General features: G+C 40.5%; 2 pseudogenes; both read right to left on the reverse strand.

Annotated features, from left to right (window-relative positions):
• Nucleotides 1-4,463: 4,463 nt before the first annotated feature.
• LOC123067666 (uncharacterized) lies at nt 4,464-7,016 on the reverse strand (annotated as a pseudogene).
• Nucleotides 7,017-12,561: 5,545 nt separating this feature from the next.
• On the reverse strand, nt 12,562-14,663 carry LOC123071528 (thioredoxin-like protein YLS8; annotated as a pseudogene).
• Between the last annotated feature and the right edge of the window lie 11,173 nt (nt 14,664-25,836).

Below are 25,836 nucleotides of genomic sequence, written 5' to 3' on the forward strand. Positions count from 1 at the left end.
CAACTTTTCTTGAAAGCAGCCATGGATTCCTCCACCTCCTGCTCGCACTCGATCCGGAGCTTCCTCAAGTCACCCATCAGTTCCTCGACGACCGCTGTCAGCGTCATCCCCAAGGCACTACTCTGCTCATGCAGCATCTTCCTGCCAACGGCCTCCTCCTTCTCGCCGAACGCCTTGAGGATCTTCGCATTGTCACTGATGAGTTGCTCAATGAGGCCGGTCTCCTTGTCAACCGAGGCATCTCTGATCTTGAGCAGCTTCATCAAGCCGTTGACCAGCTCCTGCTGCTTAGTGACGCCAGTGAGAATGTCATCGTCTCCGGCCAAAGACTTCCGGAATGCCAGCTCATCGCGATGGCCGACGTCGCGAGTGCGCTTGTGAGAGCCCTCGCGTGCCCGTGAGAGCTCGTTCGAGGGCTCCGCGGCGCACAGGGACATCTTTAACTGCGGCTACGGCTTCGCGACGGGACCTCTCTAGTGCTTCCGCGGTCTTGGTCTTTGCTGCCTGGTTATATGTCCACCCTAAACTCCTACTATCGGTCATGGAGGAATGACTTGACAGGAAAGACCAATTTTGTGTGTGATGAGGAGAGGAACTGTGAAATAATTTTCGAGTGGGTAGTTTTTATAGCCAAGTGCTAAGTGTGAACACATATTAGTTTGATAGGTGTGAACAGATTTGCAATTACATATTGCATTGTAATCTGCAATGTGACAAGAAACAAGGTCAAAATTTATTGATGGCAGAAGGTTGACCACGTGGTTGCTCGCTGTTGAGGCGGCCGCGGCGCGCTCTGCTCGCGTTCGTCCGAGCGTTTTGCTCGCCATTGAGGCGGCCGCGGTGCGCTCCATTCATCCGAGTCGGCTGTTTGCCACGTATCACACATAACTTGTTAAGTTGAACCGTTTCTGTTGTGTTCCCTAATTGAAAATAGTTCATCCAAGTGAATCGCATGCCGTATATCACACACACCTTGATCTGGCTAACCGTTTCTGTTGCACTCCCTAATAGCAAACGGTTCATCGGAGCGAACTGTATGCCATATATCACACACAAATTGATATGGCTGCCTGTTTTTGTTGTTCGGACTCATTGCAAATAGTTCGAATGGATTAACTATGTGCCCTGCATCGCACACGCAACTAAAATCTGAACCGTATTTGATGGCTCCGCCATCGCAAATGTTTTTCACCTTTTTTGACGGGTTTTTTACATCCCCGTTTGCGATTAATGCATTGCACACAGTTTCATGAAAAGGGTCTCCAATCGTAGTGTCGCGTTAGCAGCATCCTGTAGTAGTGCAAAGTTTTTGCACTTCCATCTAATCGGTTGTACATATATGGGATTAAGTGATGGTCCTGACACTTCATGAAGATCATGGACGAAGGCCTTCATATTTTTTATTATGTGCTGGAACTTTTCAATAAGGCTTGCATTGATGCTTTTATCTAAAAGCAAGTTATATTCAGCGGATTATTTGCAAAACTTAATAAGAGATGAGGGGTGGTAGTGATAGAAAAAGTGATGTATTACAATTTCTTTCAATTCTAATTGATAATTAATTTCTACTTGAGCAAGTTCAAATGTGGAGCAAGGCAAATGTGGAGCTCGCAGATAAGTTCTAATTAATCCATCATCTATCTAAATCTTGTTAGTTAGTTATACTCTTATTCCTGGTGGGAAATTCTTATTCATATTTATCCATATTTATAGGATTGAGTTCCATTGGTAGGTGACTTTCATATCCTGAAAGCTTTATCCACCTTTTGCAAGGCCATTTCTCTTGGATATGTTCATAATTTTCATATTACTTTTGTTGTAATTTGAATTAAATGATTTCTCTAGTATGTAAATGGTTTAGTTGGTACTTTGATGGGATGTTACATATTTTCTATGTATGGATGGTACTTTCATGCTGCGATTCACCCCAGCGATCATCGATTTCGAGCCTCATTTACTTGGAACAGATGAAATTCTTCTTAATTTTCCTTCAGCAATTTTATTCCACTAGCAATTTGGACTACACAGAAGTTCCCTATTAGTATGAACTCGCTACAGGATTAGAAATTTATAATACACTTGATGCAGTTGCCTTTTCCTTTAAAGTTGTGGGACATCGAAATTAAGCATGCGTTATGTAATACTCCCTTCGTTCCTAAATACAAGTCTTTTTAGAGATTTCAACATGAACTAGATGCGGAGATGTATATAGACATATTTTACAGTGTAGATTCACTCATTTTGCTCCGTATGTAGGCCCTACTGAAAGCTCTAAAAAACTTATATTTAGGAACAGAGTGAGTAGTACTTTGCACCTGTTCAAGTGTTGCACGGTTATTCAATTATACACATAGCTCCTTTCTGCTATGATGGTTACTACTAATTATGTTTCTTCATACAAGATTCTTTCATAAGTCAAAAAACAAACATTTTATGTCATTGAAATGTAATAGCATCACTACTTTTGTGTTTGACTAGGTTATGGTGATTCTCAGCCATGTTAACAACTCGTGGCCCACAAATATTTCACTACCAATGTTGTATTTATGGAAGATCTATACTGAGATGGTATTTGTGTGCCTGCCAAGCGAGGTATCCTCCTTTTCTTTGATGGCTACCTATTTTCCTAGGTTTTCTTACCTTAGTATAAGGCTAACAATAATAGCTTAACATTTTGTAACATGCGAAGGGAAACATTGGCACTTGATCTTTTATCTTATATATGAAATGTTCTAGCTTAGGATCAATAGATTGACTTGAGACTTGTATGCATTTTAGGTTGGCATTAGTAAGGCCCCATACCATTTTTCATCTTGATATATCACATGACTTGGGAATTTTAACTTGAGATACATTGCATTATGTCATATTTCTCAAGGGTTGTATGAGACATGCATTCACACCACTCAGTTACTCAATGGATGTTCAGTAGAATTCAACCTACATGTTGTAAGTACTATGCAAGTACTATTCTCCTATGTCCAAAGTATATATGTTAGTCTTTGCTTAAATCTACATTTAGAAATTACTCAAGATTTCTAATTATGTTCTTGCTCTAGGTAGATGATCAAGCTATGATGACAGTTGTTTTTAGCCAGGGGGTGTTTTTATAGCAAAGAAGTGCAGTTCATGTATTTGTTGTTAAGCTATATTCTAGAGTGATACTCTTATCTTGTTTTGATCTCTATGCTACGAGACGTACAAATGGAAAAGTGATTGAATCTTGAATTTGATATTGTGAAGCTTCTCCAAGATATGGCATCCTATGAATGTCTTTTCTTTCGGCTGTGCAGTACATCGATTTGCTTTGCTGCAAGGAGGTGACGACGAGCCCAAGGCGACCAAACAAATATATTCTCCACTATTTTTTAGTGGGGCATATTCCCCAGCTATGAGCTCAAAATATGGTTCATGGCCTCAAAGGATTACAACCATGGGCATTGGAATTTGAACAAGACACCTTCGCTGGTGAGAGGAAGAGGTGCCTCACATGCACTGTCGATGAGTGGGTTGATGGTGTGGCGTCACATGACACATAGTGCGAGCAAGATGCAGTTTCCCCCTTCCATTATGCTTGTTTATTTTGACCAGAGTCGCATTATAACTTGGCTCACATGGAATTTATTTATCATGTAAAATGTACAATCAAATTATGGATTTAATGTTCACTTGATTTTCAACACTTATTATTTAGATTAGGCTTGCAGTAGTTTGTTTTCATGATCAGAGGTGGACTTCCTTTAGAGGACGTGGGGAGAGGGATAGGTAGCGTGTGAAGGTCCAATGATAGTACATGGTGGTTTTGCACCAACCATGTGTTATAGGTGAATTTGTTATTTGATCAAGTCTCTTTGTATTAGTTTGAAATGTTATCTTTGTGGGGGTCGAAAAATAAGGTGACACAAATATTGTAGTGCATGCATCTTTCATCATTTGTAAATAAGAAATATAATCAAAATATTGTTTTGAATTGATAAATACTATATAATTTGTAAAAGTACAAGATCGAGAGTGAAGGTGAAGTGGAAGGAGGGGCACTAAGAAGATTAGATAATGAATGTGGATGGTCAAGAAGAAATAATGATTATCGATGAGGAAGAAATTGGAGAGAGAATTAGTTTGTAAGAATGGAAACCACATGCCATCACTTCTTACAAGGGAGGTACGACTACGAAGAAACGGCGATTGCCGAGGGGAAACAAAATGGGCGAGAGAATGGTGAAAGAGAAACGACGATTATTGAGGGGGGAGGGGCATATCTTTTGCCTGCTGTAAAAAAATCACCATGGCAGCGCACGAGCATTAAACTAGTTGTCTTAGGTGGATGATTCTATTGCTTCTTCACTTTATTTACATATATGGCATACAAGGAGAGCCATAACAATTTCCTTGTCGAAATAACTTGTAAACACATTATATCTTTATTATATTATTTGGATCCCATCTCAAACTATAAAGCTTTACTACATAGTACAACCACCAGGTCCGCCATAGTAAAACATTTCGTCTACAGATAGAACGGCTCCATAGCATTTTTTATGGGAGATAGAAGCAACAAGGGCCCCGGGCCATGGATCAATTTTGTAGCCTCTACCAGTGTCATCAACAAATCTAACATCTCGAACAGTTGCAGAATGTATCCCAGGCCAGTGGCCGCTGCCCATTGTAGGACTAGCACTCCCGGAATTAGAGAAGGTGTAACCACCCCACTCTACAAGATTTGCATGGTCTGCCATATTATTAAAGATACTTTTGGGCCAGAATCCAACAGCTCTAAGGCTTTGATTATTATAACCAAAGTACAACTACCAGTCACCATCATCTTTCTTCTGCAAGATAGACAACGGTAACTAAAACTTATTCCAGTAACTAGCAATACAAATGACTCTAGAATCAGAGGGTCAATTAGTGATGTCATCATCTATGCATAATTTTTTTGAACCACATATACCTCCTTAGATAAAAATTCTAGTGGTAAATTATATTTAGTGCTTTCATCGGGTTTTAACTGCTTACCTTGAATATCTTGATTGTGATCTTAAGTTTTCCGTTTTTGTGGTCTAGAGTGTCTCCTGGAGTGATAGGCGCATTTTGTACTGGCACAAAACCATCGCATTTCAAGTCATAGCATCCAGTTGACTTATACCCGTCAACCTGTCATGCAACAAAAGATCATGAATTGTATGTGTATTGCTAAGAAAATGTTACCCCCAAATTTTCAAAATATTGAACACAAGAAAAAACTAACAAATACAAAAAGTTAAACCATGTACCGTCCATCGTGTAAAGAAATGTGTTTTGCTATCACCATATTCGGATGGGCTAACCTGCATAAAAGTAAATTAACAGTTGCTAAAAAGGTACTCCCTCTATCAAAATATTGAACTGCAAAATCATATTATATTTTGATACAGAGGAAGTAGCTATAAAGTTTTCGCATAAATAGAATGCATTGATTTAAAGAAAAGTGCAATCGTCACTGAAAAGGAAATCCATGCATTCCAAATAGGTTATGCTGGAGTAATCATTGAGGAACTAACTTACCGTCCATCCAGCTATTGCAGCATTGTGACTACTGAAGTCCTTCCCTCGACCGACCACACACATGTGTGATGAGCTTATTTGGTTATTGACATTTTTCATACCATAGACATCAAACGTTGACATGCCACCGAAGAGTATAGAGTCTGTTAAGTACTCAATTAGAGCATACTGTAGGAAGGCAAGATACCAGTTAATATAATATGCTTCACACTACAATACTTATAATACAATGGTATATTGGAAGCTTTTTAAATCAAATCGGGAGCATTAATTTAGTTGATATCTAATTCAATTTAGGACCCTTATACTAAACCGACGTTTGATCTGGGAGCAACCCCCAACTAACGAATCGTTCGATCTGGGACGGATCCTCTAGTGAACAGAAACATTCGCTCGGAGGAACTCGCAAGCGCGAACAAATACGGCCCAACAGACATTTCTTGACAGGCCTCCTTCCCAAAAGCATCATTGATTGTGCATAACTAAATAAATAAGAAAAACCAAAAAACAGTAACAAAAAATGAAAAAAAATCAGCGAGCTGGTTGGATCTGTATTTGAACACAAAGATGCCATACCTAAAAAATGCCACACATCAAAATTTACAAAAAAAAAATCCCATGCATTAAAAACTAAGAATCTGCCGCATCAATAAAAACAAGAAAACGTTTAAGAAATGAAGTTCATACGTGAACTCGCCATTGCTTCATAAAAAGATGATGGCAAAAAGGATATTAAGATAATAGTCTTACGAAAACAAGCTTTCCATGGGATTTCCAAAAGATATGTTTTCTATGGTTTAAAAAAGGATTTGGCCATTGTTTCTTAAACGAATGTATACAAAAAGAAATTTCACATGTTTTGTTCCAACAAAAGTTACCATGTTCCAAAAAATGAATGGATAAAAATTGACATGGTCAAACAAAAAAACTATGTTGCTCATAAAATAAAATTGTCATGGTTCAAAATTAAATTTAAACTGTTCCAAAAATAAAAAAAATGGCATGGGTCAGAAAAGATGTAAATTTCCTAGATGACTAGTATATACATTTGACATGTCAGAATTTGAAATTCATACAATTGTTTTTGAATTTGTCATTTTGTGATTATACAACTTGCAATGTTTGGAAACCACAAAAAAATGGGTTTGCATTTGAAAATGTGAGCATAAATGAATTTGCCATCTGATGAACATGGACATAGTACAAAGTATAAACTTTGCCAACAATCTGAAAATTACAAAAATAAACACATCATCTGCATCTAAATAGGCATGACCTGAACACCTACCAGCGTCCGTGCTGTCTGGATAGGTGATCATGGTGTGCTGAATAGGTGGCGGTGGACGACCAGCGACCACGTTGGCCGCGAGACGATGAGCGCCCAGGCGGTCGGTGGCATCAGGTAATAGATGGTCGCGCCCGATAGCGCCACCGTGCAACCAAGGTCGATGACCAGTCGCACACCGCTGCATCACTTCGTCCACGCAACCACTGCCTCCCACACCCACCCATCGCACCCCCCCCCAAGCCCATGTGCAGATTCTCCGCGGCAGCTCCTCTCCGCCACCGCCCCCGTGTGCTCGCGCTCGAGCTCTAGTCGCAGCTCCCCCCGCCGCAACGCACTCCCGGCTCCCTGCACCAAATATCTCCCCCGTCGCGGCTCCTCTACACCGTCGCCTCCCCATCCCATGTTCAATCGCCGGAGTCCGGAAGGTCGCCGCAGCACCGCCCAAGAACAGAGGAAGTGGAAGTGAGGGAGAGGATATGTCAAAGTCTCCCGCAGAGGCAGAGGATGACACGAGGATGACGTGTCCCCCCGCGCCTGCTTCAAGATCAGTGCAACAGATCCGACGGCAGCGAGCGCGTTCGCACGAGAGTCCTGAGAATCTGATGTCAGATTTTTTAGCAATTTTTTAGGGGAGATTTTTAGCATTTGAGTTAATTTATTTGAGTCCAAGGCGGTGGGCCGGTGGCTTTTGTCGGGATCGACTAAGTCTTGCCACGCACTCGACATCTTTTTTTAGCCTTTCAAGGGTGGTTGGTGTGTTGGCAAGGAAAGTCCGGTTGAAGTTGTTGCTCTTCGAGGTGACCGGTGTTGGTCGAGACGCGGCTTAGTTGTTCTGTTTAGGGTAAGTTTATTTGTGTTGTGGTTGTAGCATTTGAGGTTGCTTGTCTTTGGATAAGCTCGGGTAGAGTTCGTGCTACACTTGTTGTTCGCAGCGAGAAATAGTCTCTTGTAATTGTCTTCTGTCTTCTATAAAAATATGGCACGCCTTCCGTGTACTCTTGAAAGAAAAAAAAAGATTTTTAGCATTTGCTTGTTCACCACTTATTTATTAAGAAAGGCGATTAAATATTCCATAATCAGCGTTGTTATTGCCTGGGCTCGAACAAACTAACCATGAACCACTGGCCATGGTGGAAACCGGTGAGAAATTCCTTCTCCGCCGGCAAAAAAAATTAGGGGCAGCCATCTCTTATTTCCTCGTTTTGAATTTTGTGTTGCATCTTTACTGACCATCTGCAGTGCTTCTCATTCTAGATGTACCTTGTGAATCCCGTGAATTTTGAGAATCATTTTCTGCTTTGTGCTGATTGCAGCGGCGTTATGTGTAAAACTAGTGCATGGTTCTGGAATCGGGCCGCCGGGACCAACGAAAGGATCCGGTCAACCCAATTACGGAGATAGAGATAGTAGTTTTAATGGAGAACAAACAACCATGTACGGACAGCAGGAAGAGTAGCAAATGAAAGAGAATGCCTTTCGCAAAAAAAAATTAAAAAATAAATCTCAGCTATACGACAAAACAAATAAAATTACGCAAAGACCAGCTTCTCATTTGTTTGTAAATCAAAATAAATTATGGGATTTGATGAAGTCAATACAAGATTGGAAGAGTTTCCCTTGTGTGATAAGTAATTGGGTCACATGTATATGTGATGCATCAAATCTAGCAATGAACATAGACAGCCTTTTACTTACATGGTTGACGCCACTGTTAGTTGTAGCTTTTCTGGGTAGCCAGCTACTATTCCAGGGTGATTGTTGCCTCATTTGATTCATATTCTCATCGTATGCGCCATGCGACGACGAGATTGCACCGACTTGGGATGAACAAACAAACAAGAATACCATAAACTGTGGAAGGCGCATAGCCTGATGCCTTTTGCAACAGGTATTGCGCTCAACGAAAAGTATTGTGAGGAAATTTCTAAAGCCAAGCTTTTGCATGATTTGGTTTTTAGAAAGGTACATATATATAGACTCACCAATACTACACATTCTAGAAATAATTTATTATTTTGCGTCGAATGGTAGGTGGTGGCTGGTAACCATTTATGGTTGGCAAATAATTTATTTATTATTTTCTATTTTGTATAGATTCCAAGATCTCGAGTTATAAATTTCCTATCTATATAATTATTTCATCGTAAGATTTACAGTTGGCATATACTCCCTCCGTCCCAAAGTAGTTGTCTAAAATTTGTCTAGATACAGATGTACCAAACACTAAAACGTGTCTAGATACATCTGTATCTAAAAAAATATTAGCCAACTAATTCATGATGGAGGGAGTATTATTTTGCATTTTATATAAATAATTATAGCAAGGTTATAAATACGTTGTCCAAGAGATGAGCCGCATCTATTAAGGCCATTAGCTTCGGTGCACCTGTTTTGTCGATCGATCACTGATTTCAATCGGTCGAGACTCGCTAGACATTTTGACTGCTCACAAGTCACAACAAACAGGTGGACCGGTTGACCGCTAGCCGTTGGGGCCCTTGACGAATGATCGTTGACCATTGACTCTTGAGAACAGTTCACAAATTTAAGATAATCACAAAATTGAAAAAATATCATGAGATTGAAAAAACTTCATTGATTTGAAAAAAATGTTGACGAATTCAATAATAAGTTCATGAATTTTGAAAAAGTTCATCGGTTTTGAGTTCAACAATTTGAAAAAGGTTTACAAATTTTGAAAGCAGTCACAAAATGAAAAATGTTCATGAATTTCAAAAAGTTCATGATTTGAATGAAGTTTCAATGTGAAGGTCTTCATGTATTTGTAGAATGGAAAAAAGAAAAGAAAAGGTAACATGAAAAAAGAAAGCAGCAAACAGAAAATAAAAACCCGATGAAAACCCGACAAAAAATAGAAAAAACATAGTCCGGGAGGCGTAGAAATAAGAAGAAACATAATAAGTATTAGTAAGCATAGCAAGTTAGCCGTCCGAATTGGTTACTGCGAAGGAAACAAAGAGGTTTCGAATTCGAATCTCACCAAACTTGTCGCGTTACGTGAGCCGCGAGCTTCCCTCGCTGAAGGAATCGCCCGGGTTGCAGATAGCAGGCCAGCCACGCGGGAGCCACAGGCTCTTTTTTTCTTTCATGTATACTAGTACAAATGCCCGTGCGTTGCACCGGGCGAGAAAAGAGACACAACCTGCTTCATGTGCTAAAAATCATATATCCCTCACAATATTATTGAGAAATTAATAAAGCGTGTGGTTAGCCTAAAAAAATCTGCTTCATGTGCCATTGTGCATCATTTTTTTATATCCAATTTTAATAAATGTCGATAATAAGGTTAAACGTGGAAATTTTCTTATTTTTAATAAAAGTTAACGTTTACATAAAAATTGAAACGATTTTTTAAGAATAGTTAATGTTTTTAGTAAATTGGAACATTTCTCTAAAAACAAATTTTTTAATAGATGTTTCTTAAAGAATGTTTTGTCTTTTTGAAATTTATATTTTATTTGTAATTGTTTTTTGCACTATTTAGGCTTGGACCGAACATAACAACTTGCCTACACAAACATGCACGCTCTCAGTTCCCTCAAAAAACACGCACGCTCTCAGAAAAAGAAGATACTCTCATTGCGAGATGAACTGCACACACGGTCTCTCTTCGCGTTCCCCATCTCATTATCCCTTGTAAACATGAACCATAACATAATTTGCATGTTTGAAAAGTCGCCCGGGATTCAGATATGTTGGCTAAAGCAAATGCATAAACAAATTCTGGTGTTGTTGCTCCATGCATTCCCCTTGTGCTGCCTTGCTGAAGAAACTTGACTGGGATTCAGTCATCTAGTCTAATAGCAAATACGTAACTCAATGCCTCACTATGAAATGGATAAACCTTATGGCTCTCTTAAACACAAACAATGATAATTCTTGTGGGATCTTCTGTCACATAAAGTGTGAAAATTGCAAGAGCATGACAAATAATCGTACAGGAAAGATAAATTGAGCACTGAGACATCGAAGTAAATCAGAGATAGTCATGATCCACCCACCCAGTCGCTCTGTTGGCTTCATGTATTTGCTCACCTCTCAACAAAGCGACCACTATAACATTTTACTTCCCCAAGTAGTGTTCCTCTATGTCGTCGCATGGTTTCATTCGAGTTTTTTTCCGCTATTATTCACCAATGAACATAGAAAGGGGTCACCAAAGGTATCTTCAGATATAACTTATCCAGGGCCATCATTTATGGTATAAGCATCCAAAGGTATATTCAGATATAACTTATATACAACAAATAGAGCCAACCAAAAGGTGTCTTCAGATATAAAGCCATTTAAAAATTGTCACCCTAGAAAAATATTGCATGCTCGAGAGATCTGTATGCATGTTTCCATCTCTGTTTACAATTTACGACCATGTGAGCATGGTCTATGTTACAGTAAAAGAAAGCGAAGAGAACTGAATCGAAACAGATGACCTTTGTACAGGAAGGACAACTAACAATGAATAGATTAGCTTTAAGTCACATGATGGGGAAAAGGTAGATTTACCATTGGGAAAAAATAGTTCTTATTAGCACTAAGACTCACATCAGGCATAAAAGATAAGGAATGCCAGAACATGGCATCAGTAAGAAAATAAAATTGCATAGAACAGAAGCACTACAATTTGAGTCGAAACCTGACATGGATAATAGACGATTACTTTTGCTTGAAAAAAATACATCAAAGCTTCCATTGGTCACTGAAACTTCTCCTGGCAGAATATATGGTTCAGCAGAAAGCTATACTACCGGCAAGTATGCAAGCTCATCCATGTTATCTGTTTTGCATCTTCTCTGAAATTAAGGACATTACTGGCATAATTGGTCCATCAATCACCCGCTGCTAAGTGAAAAATAATTAATCAACTGAAGTTGGAGCACACACTATATATTAGATAGCATATCGAACAATACCAAATGTACCAAAACTCAATGAGAAAAAACTCAGGGCAAAACTTATCGATGAGATTCTTATCAATCATCATCATCTTACAAATAACAACTCAGGATGACATATAATTATAAGCAGGTAGAACATTGCTCTTCTACAACAAAAGATCACGACAAGTTTATTGATCCAACTATTCAATAGTAGATAATGGTACAGTTGTGGGTAATGGAACAGACACATTCTATTTGTTACCCTGATTTATTAATTTAAAGGCAATTGAGAAGGAAATTTAAGATAAACATGGCCATTCTGTGTAAGCAAAATAACACAAACAGGATACAGAGATTACAACAATGTCAGTACACAATCTGACTTCATCTACCAAGACTAACAGTGGCAAGAAATAGGATACAGAGTTGCAGATTTGTTCGTAACAAAGAAAAAAAAAAGAATTTTCCGAATCACTAATTTTATGCACCAAGTATCATTCAAATAGGAATATGCAGCACTAAGATTGAAGAATAGTGAACCTGACCGAAGGTTGGATGGTCCGTAGTTTGGTTGAGGATAGAGATACCAAGGAATTGATGATCCCACTCTCTCTGTTTTAGTCATCAAGGGTGCCCAACAATGTTTTTTTTGTATGGCTACTGCATAACGGAAGAGTGAACACATGTCAAAATTTACACAAGACCATACTTGATTCAGACATCTGCCCCATGTGTCTCTAAGCCACAAAAACTTGCTCTCATCTATTACTTCAGTGTCCTGCAGCAAAAGTTGTTTGGTGTGCTACTGGAATACTACAAACTGCCAGGAAATCATCGATTGGAAGCGTTTCATGACTATGCTCATCCTTTGGAATATTTGGGATCATTGAAACCACATGAAGAGACAGGCACAGATACCTCAGTACCTGTATTTGGTGGAGTAATCCATGGGAGCAATCACCAGACGACAGCCTTACGAGCTCCTCTATAGACAGTCTCCACGATGTCAACAAACTCTTCCTTGTCTTTCATTGCCCAGTTGATCTTGTTGTTGTTTCTTGTCCCAAGATCAATCATGATGTGCTTGTTGCGGAAGAAGAACATCACCGTTGACGGGTCGTACAGCTCGTACATGGTGTTGAAGTCAGGAACCTTGGTGATGTCAACATGGTAGATCAGGACAAAGTTCTTGATGGTCTCAGCCACCCCTGACAGCACCTCATCCGTATAAACATGAACAAGTAGATAGTCAGAAACTCGTAATGAAGTCAACATTCAACAACACATAACCATGCTAGATTGACGTAGAACAAAAGCTTGCTAAAAAGTTAAACTGCAAGTCTGCATTCAATAATATAAAACCGCTAAGAAATTGGATTCCTTGCACAAAGTAATAAAACAATTGGCCGTTAATAAAAGAAGAAAACCGCTCATAGCTTTGCTTCCTATAATGGCAAAGTAGATGCCACCCATGCCACACACACACAACCGGCGGTGGGAGCAGAACACGGATGATTAAGTGAACACGGATAGTACATGATACTGGAACATTTTCATCAAGAAATAGAAAAAATATACCTATAGTTTAAGAACATTTGCTTGTTCATTCACGGGAGGAGCTTAATTTTGATATCATTGGCAATTATTCCACACATGGCCATGAAAAAACAGAGTCAAAGCACTTACTAAAAAGGTCCCATTGGCATGCCGAAGTTGCCTTTTTACTCGATCAATTCTGAAAAGATCAATGCCAAGACTGATTAGAAGCTGGGCACCTTGTGTGTAAGGGGAAAATACACGATTTACTGCAAAGCCTGTGTAGAAAAGGCATGCATCAAGATACTGCACTATTTACTGCCAATTCTGAACTTACAGTTCAACCACTTTAGTGATGAAAATAGTCTGAACAAAATAACATTTAACTAAAAAGCAACGGACAGAGCATGCATCTGGATACTGTAGAAAAGAAAGAAACCAAGTCCTCATGTTTGAATTTTATGTCCAAGGAAATGATAAATAACAATAATAATGTATTGATTTTTCACAGAGGAAACATGTTCGTCTCCACATGAACTGGTTTGCTAAGACACAGAGGATAGAATAAATAGTGATTTTAGGGCCCCATTTTTCACCCTTTGCTTCCCATTTAATTGGGACTCATGTGACCTTATCTTACCAATAGCGTCGGTCCTTTGAGTTGTGCATTATAAATGTAGTTCGAGCTAGCTGCAACACGTAATAGGTCTCTGCTCAAATATTCAGATCCTTAAATGTTTTATCTCTAGTTGTAGTCGCATCATACCACAAAATGCATTTTGTGAGAAAAATTGGAGGAGTAGGAAGGAATCGGTGGGCAGCAGGAGAAAACCTGTTCACGCTAATGTATTTCAGAATTTTTTTGAGATTACTACCTCTACCTTGCTGCATCTTCCTCTAAATTCATCCCTTTAGATGTAACTACTATATCTGGTTCTTGCCCATCCTGCAAAAATTGAGAGGAAATCAGAGAGATGAGGTTCTCCAAGGCCTGCCGGTGGAAGGTGGCGCTGCAGGTTGAGCGGGGTGGTGCTCCGGTGGCGACGACGGCGGGGCCCGGTCGGATCCGGGCGGATCTGGCCGGGACGGATCCATTTCTGGCGGATTTGGCGTGGAGGCGGCCGGATCCGGCGAGAATGAGGGCCGGCGGCGCCATGGAGGTCCCTGTCCAGCAAGAAAGAGGGAGAGAGGTGAGAGGAGATCGAGAAAAGGGAGGAGAAGGGAGAGTGGAGAGGCGGCGGAGCGACCGGAGGCCCGGCGGGGAAGGTCACTGGCGGTGGGGCCTTGCGGAGGTGCGGGGTCGCCGGCGAGGCGGCTTGCGGCTGCGAGGGGAGAGAGGGCAGGAGGGAGCGGCGGAGTGGTCTGGTGGATTAGAGGTTTTTTTTCTTCAAAAACGAAGCGTTTTCCCAGATCCAATTACAAAGGGACTGCGGGTTAATTTCTAATAAACGGACATTTTTTGCAAAAAGGGCAGCAACATACGACCAGAAGCGATCGGTGATTTATTAGTATATATAGGTAAAGATAAAGATATAACCAAAAACACTCAGCAAAAAATATCGAATAAGTATTTAAAAATGTTGAACAAATTTTTGAAAATGTTGAATGGATATTATAAATGTTGAACAAGTATTTAAAAAAAATATTGAATATGTACTAAAAAATGTTGAATAGTAATTAAAAAATGTTGGACGAGTATATGAAAAATGTTGAACGAATATTTATAAAATGTTGAACAAGAATTTGAAAAATGTTCAACAACTATTTGAAAAATATTGAACTATTATTTGTAAAAGAATTAATAGGTATTAAAAATGTTGAATGAGTATTTAAAAATGCGAACAAGTATTTAAAAAATATTGAATAATTAATAAAGTATTGAACAAGTATTTGAAAGATGTTGATAAAGCGTTCGGACAATGTTGAACGTGTATACAAAAAATGTTGATTGCTTGTTACAAAAAAATTGACATGTACGGAAATGTAGAGTGAAACAAAAACAAACATAAGAAAACACACAAGAAAAACAAAAAATTAAGAAGAAGAAATAAAACCAAACAAAAAAGGGAGAAAAAAGGGAAACGAACAAGAATGAAACACATCTGATTTGAGAAGAAAGAATGCAAAAAATGGAGAAGAAAAACCAAATGAAACAAAAGAAAACAAAAACAAAAAATATTGAATAAGTTTAAAAAAATGTTGAACGAGTATTTAAAAAGTGTTGCACAAGTGTTAAAATGTGGAACAAGTATTTGAAAAGTGTCGAATAAGCGTTCGTACAATGAAAGAAAATGAAGAAAAACGGAGAAGAAAAAAATGAAGAAACAAAAGCAAAGAAATGAAAAAAAAACGGAGATGAAAAAAAGAAACGAAAAGAGAGAGGAGAAAACCGGCACATTATGCTTCAAGTGGGTCGTGCCCTAGCTATTATCACGAACTCCTGGCGTTGCGCGGTGGTTAGTGTGTTGTGTTTGTTCGTGCCCGACCAGGGATCGATCTATGGTACTTCCCTTTTTCTGCGCGAACATGGGCCAGCCCAATAAACGATCACCCAGGAAATCTCGACGCGATCGAACGCTCACGCGTCGCTGCGCTGCACTGCTTCCTGGAATCGGGCAGATGCCAGGCCTCCTGGGCCTCGAGGCAAGCCCAGCACCTTGCTCACCCGCCAATGGGTCACCCCCGATGTATTTCTACGCCTCCTGGACTCTGTTTTTTTGGGGTTTTGTCGGTTTTTTACTCGGGTTTTTATTTTCTGTTTGCTGCTTTCTTTTTTCATGTTACCTTTTATTTTCTTTTTTCCCTTTTACAAATACATGAGCACCTTCACATTTGAAACTTCATTCAAATCATGAACCTTTTTTAAGTCTGTGAACATTTTTCATTTTGTGATTGTTTTCAAAATCTGTGAACCTTTTTCAAATTGGTGAACTCAAAATCGATGAACTTTTTTAAAATTCGTAAACTTATTATTGAATTTGTCAACTTTTTCTTCAAATTGATGAACTTTTTTCAATCTCATGAACTTTTGCAATTTTGTGATTATCTCAAATTTGTGAACTGTTCTCAAGAGTCAATGGTCAATGATCATTCGTCAAGGATCCCAATGGCTAGAGCTCAACCGGTCTACCTGTCAGTTGTGAGCAGTCAAAATGTCTAGCGAGTCTCGACCGATTGAAATCAACGATCGATCGACAAAACAGGTGCACCGAAGCTAATGGCCTTAATAGTTCTGATTACCTCATGACGTCCTGTTTTTCGTACATATTACATCCTCCTATCATGTGGTTGTCTAACATCAAAGTTCAGTTCGTCTGTATCACGCATCAATTTGTTTTGAAGAACTAAAAATTTTATTCATTTTTCTTGTCGGCTTGACTTAACATGGTACAGAGAAAGAGGAAGGAACACAGAATGACAGGGGATGGTGTTAGTAGTAAGGACACACGGAAATGGAAGCGGAAGAATTATGCAGATTCTGCTGGTACTGATGGTGAAATCGAAGGTCAAAGTCCAACGGAAAGTTGTACAAACGCGGTATCCCATGCTACACGAGCTACAAAACAAGCCAAACAGAAACTAATAGCTGCGATCAAACAAGCAGCGACAACCCTAGTTGTTGCAACACCTTCCACAGTACCACCAGCTGCACGAGTTACTCATTTGTCAACTCAGCTAGCAGCACGTTCCCAAGCTCCCTTGCCACCTGACACTACTTCCGAAGCATTCTTGACACATGATGAGTTGGCAAGATCAGATGAACCTTGTGAGCTTCAACAGCAAGAAGGTAGTTGCTGGAGTCAAGTTATAGTTGCATGCTTCTTTATATGTAGTCTCAAAGTTTGATGTACACTAACACTTCCTATGTTCGTTGTTGGACTAGCACCTAGGCGCAAGAGGAAACAAACATCAGGGATAATGCTCGATAGGTTAACTAAATCTAGAGGAGGAAGAATGGAGATCCGTTTTGAGGCAGGTCTAAAAAGGTCACGTGATGCTACAGAGTCAGCCAAGTTAGTATCAGAGGCAACGGTTGCCGTTAGGTGTCATGCGCGTATCTTCCCAACATGGATTCAGTATAGGAATGACAAAGACGGAACCCAGTTCAACACCTTCCTTAACCATTTATCTGTAAGTATGGTTATGTATGGAAACTAGTAATATCGTCTTGCTCTGTCCCATACCTTCTAGGTTGCTGATAATGAGACTCCCATAATTTTCAACAGATGAGGTTCAAGTTGGATAGCCAAGATGATGCAACCAGACAAGCTTGCAACCATGTTTTCAAGTCTGCTCTGCGACAGTATCAATATAACTTGAGGAAAACTCACTTTGAAGGCAAAGCTAACAGTGAACTTGCCCAAACATCTCCAGTGGAAAATATATCGGATGAAGACTGGAGAGGCCTCGTTAAACATTGCTCTGATCTAAAGTATCAAGTAAGTTATATGTATGTGATCAGATCACATGTTGAACTCCTATTTACACATGTGCCTCACAAATCTATCTTCTTGTAGGTGAACTGTTCAAAGCACAAGGCCAACCATATGAAAGTGAAATTGCAACACACGACAGGATCTCGTAGCTATATTGCACACTACAAGGCTCTTGTAATTAGCTGATGTTTCACTTTTTTTGTTGTGCCATATTATCAGATCTACATTGACTTGTTCCAAATGCAGAGGAAAGCCCGCAAGGACCAAAAAGTACCTGAACCAAATGCTGTGGAAATCTTCAAGAACTGTCACACCAGTAAGACGAAGGGCATGACTACACAAGTCAAAGCCGCTATTGTAAGTCCTTAATCCTCATGCCTTTTAACTAGTACTTACTCTAACTCGTGCATTGAACTGCATGGTTTGGAGCCAATGTTTATTACTCTTTTCAATTTTATACACAATTGGCTTAGTGTACCATTGCACCTTACAAGGTTTAAAAAAGAGGAGTGATGTTCCTTTGATCTTGATCTATAACCTAGTTCTGTGTTGGACTTGCCCACACAATGTTACAATTGCCTAATCGTCTGTTCTCAGTTTTTTTGTGATATGAATGATGTCATACTATGCTTACCGTATTATAAACTTTGTCTCTTTATCCTTAGCTGTCAATACAATGTGAATAAATAGACAATACATTAGCCATGGTACATGGTCATATGTTTGGAACCTGGTTTTATTATGTACTTTGCAGTAAAATACAACTAATATTTTACACGGGTTCACTAGAATAAGTTATATATATATATATAGACCAAATCTACTTTGTTTAGTTTTGCTGCCTCCTTAATATCTTCTGTTCTGCTACTACTAATGTAAAAACTCAACTTTTCAGCAAGCTATGAAAAAATGGTGGAACCCCCACCTTATAAAGGTGACGAGGCAACTATAACCGCAATGTCACCTCTTGCTGTAGTGGGTCAGTACCTGTCCACTAACAGTGCCAAAAGCACGTTCTTGCATAATACTGGGTTGGTTGTTAAGGCAATCTCGTCCAAACTGCCTCATGATCAAGATATGCAAGCTCAAAACAATGTTATATCCGCGCTCCAAACACAAGTCCATTCTCTAACAGAGACCCTTTGTGAAACAAGGAAAACCATTGTTCGATGTCGTCAAGATATGCATGGTTTTGAAACCAGACTATCAGACATTTGCTATGTTGTTCAGGAGCCTAGGAGAAATGAAGGCAAAAGTTATGGTGCTCCATCAGAAAGTACATCATGAAAATGTAACAGTCAAGTCAAATGAACTGAGCTTCTGAACTTCTGGTGGTGCATTTATCTGCCACACTGTTAACTTTTATGCCAACCTTCCTTTTGTTTTATGGTTGTAATTTGTTTTGTTGTGATACAAAATTTGTTCTTAACGTGCAGCCACTGGCTGAAGAAAACAACAAGCCATTTTTGTATAGTGTAGGTTGTTCCCTATATTTGCACTGGTGGCGAACTTTGATGCCCAGTGGATGTAATCTATGCAATCGTCTAAATAACCTAGCATTAGTTTCGGGCTTATTTATTTCCTAGTCTTCCTTTTCCCTGGTTTGCTAGTGGCTGCAACAACCATGGGCCATATACGGACTGTGGTAACCTTGACCCTGCTACAGGTCGTAGGATCCATGGGCCTCCTATGGGCCGTCGGATAAATGGGCCTCCAACGGGCCGTAAAATCGGTGGGCCTTGGTGTTGGGGAACGTAGCAGAAATTCAAAATTTTCCTACGTGTCACCAAGATCTATCTTTGGAGAAACCAGCAACGAGGGGAAGGAGAGTGCATCTACATACCCTTGTAGATCACTAAGCGGAAGCGTTCAAGAGAACGGGGTTGAAGGAGTCATACTCTTCGTGATCCAAATCACCGGAGATCCTAGTGCCGAACGGACGGCACCTCCGCGTTCAACACACGTACAGCCCGGTGATGTCTCCCATGCCTTGATCCAGCAAGGAGAGAGGGAGAGGTTGAGGAAGACTCCGTCCAGCAGCAGCACAACGGCGTGGTGGTGATGGAGGAGCATGGCAATACTGCAGGGCTTCACCAAGCATCGCGGGAGAGGAGAAGGGAGAGAGGTAGGGCTGCGCCAAGAGGGAGAGAAACTCATGTCTCTGGCAGCCCCAAAACCCCCACTATTTATAGGAGGAGGGGAGGTGGCTGCGACCCCATCTAGGGTTCCCACCCTAGGGGTGCGGCAGCCCTAGATGGGACTTGGAGGGGGAGGCCAAGAGGGGGAGAGAGGGGGCGCGCCCTAGGGTGGGCCTTTAGGCCCATCTGTGCCTAGGGTTTCCCCTCTCCCCTCCTAGCTGCGCCTTGGGCCTTGGTGGCAGGCGCACCAGCCCACTCTGGGGCTGGTCCCTTTCCACACTAGGACCATGCAAGCCTCCGGGGCTGGTGGCCCCTCCCGGTGGACCCCGGAACCCTTCCGGTGGTCCCGATACATTACCAGTGACCCCCGAAACACTTCTGGTGGCCAAAACCTCACTTCCTATATATTATTCTATACCTCCGGACCATTCCGGAACTCCTCCTGACGTCCGGGATCTCATCCGGGACTCTGAACAACATTTGGTAACCACATACAAACTTCCTTTATAACCCTAGCGTCATCGAACCTTAAGTGTGTAGACCCTACGGGTTCGGGAGACATGTAGACATGACCGAGACGTTCTCCGATCAATAACCAACAGCAGGATCTGGATACCCATGTTGGCTCCCACATGTTCCACGATGATCTCATCAGATGAACCACGATGTCAAGGACTCAATCAATCCCGTATACAATTCCCTTTGTCTAGCGGTATTGTACTTGCCCGAGATTCGATCGTCGGTATGCCGATACCTTGTTCAATCTCGTTACCGGCAAGTCTCTTTACTCGTTCCGTAACACATCATCCCGTGATCAACCCCTTGGTCACATTGTGCACATTATGATGATGTCCTACCGAGTGGGCCCAGAGATACCTCTCCGTTTACACAGAGTGACAAATCCCAGTCTCGATTCGTGCCAACCCAACAGACACTTTCGGAGATACCTGTAGTGCACCTTTATAGTCACCCAGTTACGTTGTGACGTTTGGTACACCCAAAGCATACCTACGGTATCCGGGAGTTGCACAATCTCATGGTCTAAGGAAAAGATACTTGACATTAGAAAAGCTTTAGCATACGAACTACGATCTTTGTGCTAGGCTTAGGATTGGGTCTTGTCCATCACATCATTCTCCTAATGATGTGATCCCGTTATCAACGACATCCAATGTCCATGGTCAGGAAACCGTAACCATCTATTGATCAACGAGCTAGTCAACTAGAAGCTTACTAGGGACATGGTGTTGTCTATGTATCCACACATGTATCTGAGTTTCCTTTCAATACAATTATAGCATGGACAATAAACGATTATCATGAACAAGGAAATATAATAATAATAACTAATTTATCATTGCCTCTAGGGCATATTTCCAACAGTCTCCCACTTGCACTAGAGTCAATAATCTAGTTCACATCGCTATGTGATTAACACTCACAGGTCACATCGCCATGTGACCAACATCCAAAGAGTTTACTAGTGTCACTAAACTAGTTCACATCATCATGTGATTAAGACTCAATGAGTTTTGGGGTTTGATCATGTTTTGCTTATAAGAGAGGTTTTAGTCAACGGGTCTGCAACATTCAGATCCGTATGTACTTTGCAAATCTCTAGGTCATATTGTAAATGCTGCTTCCATGCTCCACTTGGAGCTATTCCAACTGGTTGCTCCACTATACGTATCCGGTTTGCTACTCAGAGTCATTCGGATAGGTGTTAAAGCTTGCATCAACATAACCCTTTACGCCGAACTCTTTATCACCTCCATAATCGAGAAACAAATCCTTATTCCTCTAAGGATAATTTTGACCGCTATCTAGTGATCCACTCCTTGATCACCTTTGTACCCTCTTGCCAGACATGTGACAAGGCACACATCAGGTGCAGTACTTAGCATAGCATATTGTACAGCCTACGTCTAAAGCATAGGGGACGACCTTCGTCCTTTCTCTCTTTTCTGCCGTGGTCGAGCTTTAAGTCTTAACTTCATACCTTACAACTCAGGCATGAACTCCTTCTTTGACTGATCCATCTTGAACACTTTCAAGATCATGTCAAGGTACGTGCTCATTTGAAAGTATTATTAAGCATTTTGATCTATCTTATAGATCTTGATGCTTATTGTTCAAGTAGCCTAATCCAGGTTATCCATTGAAAAACACTTTTCAAATAACCCTATATGCTTTCTAGAAATTCTACATCATTTCTGATCAACAATATGTCAACAACATATACTCATCAGAAATTCTATAATGCTCCCACTCACTTCTTTGGAAATACAAGTTTCTCATAAACTTTTGTATAAACCCAAAATCTTTGATTATCTCATCAAAGCGTACATTCCAACTCCGAGATGCTTACTCCAGTCCTTAGAAGGATTGCTGGAGTTTTGCATATTTGTTAGCGTTCTTCAGGATTGTCAAAACCTTCTAGTTGTATCACATACAACCTTTCCTCAAGAAAACTGTCGAGGAGACAATGGTTATTTGACATTCTATCTGCAAGATTTCATATATAATGCAGTAACTGCTAATCCAATTCCAACAAACTCTTAGCATCACTACGAGCGAGAAAGCCTCACCGTAGTCAACTCCTTGAACTTGTCGGAAAACATCTTAACGACAAGTCGAGCTTTCTTAATGGTGATTCTTACCATCATTGTCTGTCTTCCTTTTAAAATCCATATGTACCCAATGGCCTTACGACCATCAAGTATTTCTTCCAAAGTCATGGATCCTTTCTCGGATTTTATGGCCTCGAGCCATTCGTCGGAATCCAGGCCCACCATCGCTTCTCCATAGATCGTAGGTTCATTGTTGTCTAGCAACATGACCTCTAAGAGAGGATTGCGTACCACTCTGAAGTAGTACGCATCCTTGTCACCCTACGAGGTACGGTAGTGACTTGATCCGAAACTTCATGATCACTATCATAAGCTTCTACTTCAATTGGTGTAGGCGCCACGGGAACAACTTCCTGTGCCCTGCTACACACTAGTTGAAGTGACGGTTCAATAACCTCATCAAGTCTCCACCGTCCTCCCACTCAATTCTTTCGAGAGAAACTTTTCCTCGAGAAAGGACCCGTTTCTGGAAACAATTAGTTTTGCTTCCGGATCAGAGATAGGAGGTATACCCAACCATTTTGGGTATCCTATGAAGATGTATTTATCCGTTTTGGGTTCGAGCTTATCACGATGAAACTTTTCACATAAGCGTCGCAGCCCCAAATTTTTAAGAAATGACAACTTAGGTTTCTCCAAACCATAGTTCAAACGGTGTCGTCTCAACGGAATTACGTGGTGCCCTATTAAAGTGAGTGTGGTTGTCTCTAATGCCTAACCCATGAACGATAGTGGTAATTCGATAAGAGACATCATGGTACGCACCATATCCAATAGGGTGCAACTATGATGTTCGGACACACCATCACACTATGGTGTTCCAGGCGGTATTAATTGTGAAACAATTTCCACAATGTCTTAATTGTGTGCCAAAGCTCGTAACTCAGATACTCATCTCTATGATCATATCATAGACATTTTATCCTCTTGTCACAATGACCTTCAACTTCACTCTAAAATTACTTGAACCATTCAATAATTCAGACTTGTGTTTCATCAAGTAAGTATACAGTATCTACTTAAATCATCTGTGAAGTAAAACATAACGATATTCACTGCATGCCTCAGCACTCATTGGACTGCACACATCAAGGTGTGTTACTTCCAACAAGTTGTTGTCTTGTTCCATCTTACTGAAAACGAGGCTTTTCAGTCATCTTGCCTATGTGGTATGATTTGCATATCTCAAGTGATTCAAAATCAAGTGAGTCCAAACGATCCATCTGCATGGAGTTTCTTCATGCGTATACACCAATAGACATGGTTTGCATGTCTCAAACTTTTCAAAAACGAGTGAGTCCAAAGATCCATCAACATGGAGCTTCATCATGCGTTTTACACCAATATGACTTACATGGCAGTGCCACAAGTAAGTGGTACTATCATTAATATCTTATATCCTTTTTGACATGAAAATGTGTATCACTACGATCGAGATTCAATAAACCATTCCTTTTAGGTGCTAGACCATTGAAGGTATTATTCAAATAAACAGAGTAACCATTATTCTCCTTAAATGAATAACCGTATTGCGACAGACATAATCCAATCATGTCTATGCTCAACGCAAACACCAAATAACAATTATTTAGGTTTAACACCAATCTCGATGGTAGAGGGAGCGTGCGATGCTTGATCACATCAACCTTGGAAACACTTCCAACACGTATCGTCAGCTCACCTTTAGCTAGTCTCCGTTTATTCTGTAGCTTTTATCTCGAGTTACTAACACTTAGCAACCGAACCGGTATCTAATACCCTGGTGCTACTAGGAGTACTAGTAAAGTACACATTAACAGAATGTATATCCAACATACTTCTATCGACCTTGCAAGCCTTCTTATCTACCAAGTATCTAGGGTAATTCTGCTCCAGTGGCTGTTCCCTTTATTACAGAAGCACTTAGTCTCGGGTTTGGGTTCAACCTTGGGTTTCTTCACTGGAGCAGCAACTGATTTGCCATTTCATGAAGTGTCCCTTCTTGCCCTTGCCCTTCTTGAAACTAGTGGTTTCACCAACCATCAACAATTGATGCTCCTTCTTGATTTCTACTTTCGCGGTGTCAAACATCGTGAATACCTCAAGGATCATCATATCTATGCCTGACATGTTATAGTTCATCATGAAGCTCTAGCAGCTTGGTGGCAATGACTTTGGAGAAACATCACTATCTCATCTGGAAGATCAACTCCCACTTGATTCAAGTGATTGTTGCACTCAGACAATCTGAGCACAAGCTCAACGATTGAGCTTTTCTCCCTTTAGTTTGCTGGCTAAGAAAATTGTCGGAGGTCTTGTACCTCTGACGTGGGCACGAGCCTGAAATCACAATTTCAGCCCTCGAAACATCTCATATGTTCCACGACATTTCGAAATCGTCTTTGGTGCCTCAACTCTAAACCTTTAACTGAACTATCACGTAGTTATCAAAACGTGTATGTCCGATGTTCACAACATCCACGGACGACGTTTGGGGTTCAGCACACTGAGCGGTGCATTAAGGACATAAGCTTTCTACTATCCGCATAATCGCTACTGTCAACTTTCAACTATATTTTCTCTAGGAACATATCTAAACAGTGGAACTAAAACACGAGCTTACGACATAATTTGCAAAGATCTTTTGACTATGTTCAGGATAATTAAGTTCATCTTATGAACTCCCACTCAGATAGACATCCCTCTAGTCATCTAAGTGATTACATGATCCGAGTCAACTAGGCCGTGTCCGATCATCACATGAGACGGACTAGTCATCATCGGTGAACATCTTCATGTTGATCGTATCTACTATACGACTCATGCTCGACCTTTCAGTCTCTTGTGTTCCGAGGCCATGTCTGTACATGCTAGGCTCGTCAAGTTAACCTAAGTGTTTTGCGTGTGTAAATCTGGCTTACACCCGTTGTATGTGAACGTAAGAATCTATCACACCCGATCATCACGTGGTGCTTCGAAACGACGAACTTTCGCAACGGTGCACAGTTAGGGGGAACATTTTCTTGAAATTTTAATGAGGGATCATCTTATTTACTACCGTTGTTCTAAGCAAATAAGATGCATAAACATGATAAACATCACATGCAATCAAATAGTGACATGATATGGCCAATATCATATTGCTCCTTTTGATCTCCATCTTCGGGGCTCCATGATCATCATCGTCACCAGCATGACACCATGATCTCCATCATCATGATCTCCATCATCGTGCCTCCATGAAGTTGTCTTGCCAACTCATTACTTCTACTACTATGGCTACTGGTTAGCAATAAAGTAAAGTAATTACATGGCATTGTTCAATGACACGCAGGTCATACAATAAATAAAGACAACTCCTATGGCTCCTGTCGGTTGTCATACTCA

The sequence above is a fragment of the Triticum aestivum genome, chromosome 3B (genome assembly GCF_018294505.1).
Source record: "Triticum aestivum cultivar Chinese Spring chromosome 3B, IWGSC CS RefSeq v2.1, whole genome shotgun sequence".
Classification (NCBI taxonomy): domain Eukaryota; kingdom Viridiplantae; phylum Streptophyta; class Magnoliopsida; order Poales; family Poaceae; genus Triticum; species Triticum aestivum.